Source organism: Penaeus vannamei, chromosome 6 (genome assembly GCF_042767895.1).
Source record: "Penaeus vannamei isolate JL-2024 chromosome 6, ASM4276789v1, whole genome shotgun sequence".
NCBI classification, from domain to species: Eukaryota; Metazoa; Arthropoda; class Malacostraca; order Decapoda; family Penaeidae; genus Penaeus; species Penaeus vannamei.
The window spans coordinates 31107304-31112303 of NC_091554.1; the positions used below are offsets into that span (position 1 = coordinate 31107304).

Sequence of the window (5000 nt, forward strand, 5' to 3'; positions counted from 1 at the left end):
CTTCAAAGAATCAAAAAATAAAAACAGAAAAATAAACTAGTCCTGTTTATAATTCCCTTTCTCATCCTAGAATCCGGGAAAGGTGAAGCCAATGGTAGTAAACTCCTTATATCTAGAAGGGAAATTGCTCTTATTATCAGAAATCCCTCCCTCTCGCTAGCATTCGGAAAAGACAAATTCTCAGCATAAAATACAAGTAGAAGAGAACTGAAATCTCCTGTCCAGCTATTATCATCAGTAGGAGAGCCAAATCATCGCCATGTCCCCATATTATCAGAAGAAACTCCTTCCCTTCTCCAACACTCGCAAAAGACAAATCTCACACGAGACCCAAGCAAAGGAGAGTCAAGATCCCCGTCCGTCTCCCTCCTTGCGCGTCGCCATTTCACACCCGACGTGCCTCCCCTTTTCAAAGCCGTCTCTTCCCCACTTCGACATTCCCCAAAGACAGAAATCCATCGCCAAACCCAGGCAAAAGTGAGCTGCAAGCCCCCGGGAAGCCCTCCGCCAGCGCCGCCGATTCAAACCCGGCGCGCCTCCCCCTCGCCTACCCCCCCGCGCTGTGCATTGTGGGCTGCGGTACCTCGGCCATATTTACGTGTTGTCGCCGAGGATGCCTTGTTCTTCGGCTATTTCGCCCTTTTTAAAGCTCCTTTGATGCCTGGAGACGAAACCCTGACGCTGAGCAGTGGATGATGTGACAGGAAACGCGGCAAGTGAGTGATAACAAGGAGAGGGAAGAGGGAGAAGGAGAAGAGAGAGAGAGGAGGACGAGGTTCGCCCTCGAACGCAAACATCTTCGAAAAAGGGGAGAGATTTTGGTTTTATTTTTTTTGTTTCTCTACGTCTCGAGGGGCAAGTCTCGATCTCCTTCATGCCGCGAGATGCCATAGTGGGCCTAGATGCCTTCCCTGGGAACCCTAGGGGCGATTTAGGGCGAGACTAAGGCGAAGAACAGGTGTTTATATCTCTTTGACAGGTGTTCCTGTTGAATATCTATGACTAATCGCTGTCCCTTGAGATCCTGCAGGAGCTCCTTATTAAGGGATATCTGGAGGATTTCAAAAGGAGAGGAATGCCTTAGACGTCAGAGAGTTAGAGGAGGCGGCGAGACGGGATTTCGGAAATAGGAAAATCAGGAACGAGTAGGAATCCCAGGTAGAATAGGAGGCTGAGGTCCTGCCCTTAAGTGCCCGGCAGGGTATGTGAGGGAGGCGCCCTGGCGGCCCTCCTGTCCAGGCTCTCTTGCCCGGATTTTTACCTGTTTCTTGTTGCCTCAGTCTTTCTCTTTCCCTTATGGGGAGGACTCATTCTTAGGGAACAGTTGAGGGTACTTACAAGTGAAGGCTGTCCTGCCCTGAAGTGCCCAGCAGTGCTTGCAAGTGGAGTACTCGTCTGTTGCTTGCCCTTCATTCTCATCGCTGTTTGCTCCTGTTCTGATGATTTTCCTCATATTTGGTCAGGGTAGGGTTACAATATATGGAAGGTGAAGAGTTTGGCAGTGTTTCGTGTCCCAGTCTTGGAATGTGCGATAATGGGGGCAAGTGAAGTTCAAGCTTCAATTTTGATAATGGCTAAGAATTCCTTTTTTGCTCCATTCTTGGCAGACTGGTGTGTGCGGGTGAAATTTAAGCTTCATATTGGGGATTGAGAAATGAAATAGAAAGTCGTCCCGGGAAAGGCATGTCATATGAACATTCAAGAAAGTGATCTAGAGTAGAACTTCACAGAGACGAAGAGAAACAATATAAAAGCCATAAAGAATATGTATGACAGTATTTTTTGTCATTAAAGATTAATGACGAGTAGAGTAAAGGTAAGTAATCACTGACCTAAGTTTGTAATCTGCATTTCAAGGGAATCCATAGCCTGGGTGCTTTATGCTCTCCAAGTGGTTAATAGATATCTACCACATATTCAAACAAGATGAAGGATGTAAAGTACCTAGGTAAATTTTGCATTACTGGAAGATGTGTTAGAGGTTGTTGGCCTTTACCAGAGTGCAAAGAATGGAGGTCACAACATCACTTGTGATGTGATATGGATAATAAACAGTGCTAAATATTGTGTTAAATTACATCTAACCAAAGAATTGGTGGTTAATTAGGAATAGTTTTATGAAACCCAAGTTTGAAGATGGACTATTGTAAATATAGTTTTTACATTTAGAATAATGTTTGGGAAGGATAAGCTAGATCCACATTATGAACTATGTACTACACAAATTTATTCTGTGAAAACTCTAAAGGTGGGTATACAAATGTTAGAAGTTTGGTACAATGTATGCAGAAGTTTATTAATTTTCAAGGGCACTTAACTCTAATAGTTACCAAGACCTGTCTGTTGTTGACAGTTGGTGCCTCTGACCACACCTAAACAAAAACAAACAATTCTTGCCATGCATTTCACTTTCATGTATAATTTTGAGTTGGTTGGTCAATTAAGCCAATAATCTTGGGTTGAAAATTCAGTTAGTGGACCATTAACCCCTTACCACCGGTATATTTTGAAGCCAAAAATAAATGATTCCGGGCGGCTACAAGATCAGCACGCGGGACTGGCCCAGACTCTGCCCATGCACTGGCCGCGGACCGCTGCTGTGTCGGAGCGCGAGCCCTGATACAGCGTCACACCGGCGGGTGTCTCATATATAAGATACCCATCGTTATTGGGTTTATATGGGGTTTCTGGCGCATATCAACAGCTTCCCCCTATTGCTCCTGGCTTGTTTGGTAGATTGTGAACAACATTAGGCACTGTAATGCTTGTATTTTCATATATATATATATATATATATATATATATATATATATATATATATATATATATATATATATATATATATATATATATATATACACACACACACATACACACATATATATACATATAAAGAGAATGGTTACCTTCACTTTGGGTGGTATAGCCTAAGAGTTTCTCCACAGAAGTGATGCTGCTGCTATCAGAGGAAAATAGGCTCTGTCCAATGAGCCACCATTGCAGGAATGGCCGCATTGCGATGCTGCTGCTTAGTCCATAACAGCCATGGCATGTTTGGACATGCCACCTGGTGGAAAAGATTTTCTCTTTCAGTGGAGACGCTCTTGCCACTGGTCATGTGGTCTGTTGATCAGTGACTGTGATCTAAGGGTGGGAAGTGCTGAAGCCCAGCAAGGCTGCAAGAGTTACATTCACAATCTGTAAAGCAGTATTTGCATTTCAAAAATAGCAGCAGAATCAAGGGCATTAAATCATTCTTTTATAGTGCATAAATGTTACTAGATACACTAGTGTATAAGTTAGACATGAAGTGATATGTGGTATAACAAATAACTTCAAAACTTGTTGTGCAGATATACGTTTAGAAGAGGACCACATGAGAGCGAAGAGAAGCTAAAGTAATGGCTATAAGGAATAGAACTACACAATTAAGTGTAGAAAAAATTGTCGAGAAAGTAAACGCAAGACCACAATCCCCTATCGGAGTTCATGTATCTGTGCTCTTGCAGGTAAATTCAATGATGCAGTGGCCTTTGTGCTTTGCACTTCTACAAAGACAAAAAAAAAAATCCACTTTTTCTATTATAGGATGATTGAGTTTGTAGACTGCTGTGGCAGATGAATCAGTCCAACCTTTATCTTATTGAATATATGGTAGGAGAATTTTGAAATAACTCAAAATGTAGGACTGTTGTATAGATTGTGCCTAACCTACTTCTTGCTGGATATAATTTTGTAGTATTCAGGATTGTGGAAAGGTTTTCAAGGTCAAAGCTTCCAATGTTTTGTTTAACCCATTGCTATAACCGGGTTATATCCATTGTAATTTCATTTTTTTGTGTAGTTACACATGTGACTCAACAAGGGCTCAGCACCAGGGAGTCAATTAGCAGGCCCACATGATCTCACCTGAGTTCTCATTATTATTATTATTATTATTATTATTATTATTATTATTATTATTATTATTATTACTATTATTTGATATTATGGTTATCATAATACTATTAAGATATAGAATAATTTTTTAAAGTCAAGGAATAGGGTAAACAAGTGAGATAGGTTTGGTTAATAATTGACTCCTTCATGATACTAAAGGAATATCATAGTGGGTATAGCATATATGTGCTTGTCATGCCCTGTGGCAGTTGGTTGAATTGTATGGAGGATGGTTAATCTGGAGGACTGAGGTTTTTACTTGAGTATTTTCATGTAGGAAAAATATTGTGTTTTGGTAATAGATATTACGCCCCATTTCATTTCATTTGACCACTCGCCAACGGGTGGCATGTACTCACATGCCATGGCTGTTGTGGACAAAGTAGCAGGTGGCATCAAACAATCCCTCCCCTTGGCTCATAGGACAGTTTGTTTTTCCTTGATAATAGCAGCATCGCTTCTATGGTAAAACTTTTAGGCAATATTACTTAAACTGAAGGTATACCTTCAAAAAATTTATATATTTAAGAACTGCATCAAAATGCAAGCTTTTAGATGCCTAATGTTGCCCGCAAACGACAGAACAATCTAGGCACACACCATGGGAACTGTTGATGCACGCCAGTAAACCCGCAATCATGTCAACTTGGCAATTTTTTTACCCGGTGTCATTGGGTTAAGGACAGCTTTTCAAAGTTATGTTGAGGATGTTGTCTTAGTTATGTTGTTACTATTTGCTTCATCGTTAGATGCCCCCCCCCCCCCCTCTCTCTCTCTCTCTCTCTCTCTCTCTCTCTCTCTCTCTCTCTCTCTCTCTCTCTCTCTCTCTCTCTCTCTCTCTCTCTCTCCCTCTCTCTCTCCTCTCCCTCTCCCTCTCTCTTCCTCTGCCTCTCTCTCTCCCTCTCCCTCTCCCACTCTCTCCTCTCTCCCTCTCTTTCTCCCTCTCTCTCCTTCCTCCTCTCTCTCTTTCCCTCCCTCTGCTCTCCTTCCCTCCCTCTCTCTCCTTCCTCTCTCTCTCTCCTTCCCTCCCTCTCTCTCCCTCTCCCTCTCCCTCTCCTCCC

At 42.2% G+C, this 5000-nt stretch overlaps 1 protein-coding gene across 2 annotated transcripts in view; it reads left to right on the forward strand.

The window, feature by feature from the left end:
- The first annotated feature begins 561 nt into the window (after positions 1-561).
- The window catches only part of Rok (Rho kinase), a 46823-nt gene continuing 42384 nt past the window's right edge, over positions 562-5000 (forward strand). For both annotated transcript variants that reach the window (XM_070122854.1, XM_070122853.1), the window contains exon 1: positions 562-716. The gene's annotated coding sequence lies outside the window, so the exon portion shown is untranslated. The remainder of the gene's footprint in view (positions 717-5000) is intronic.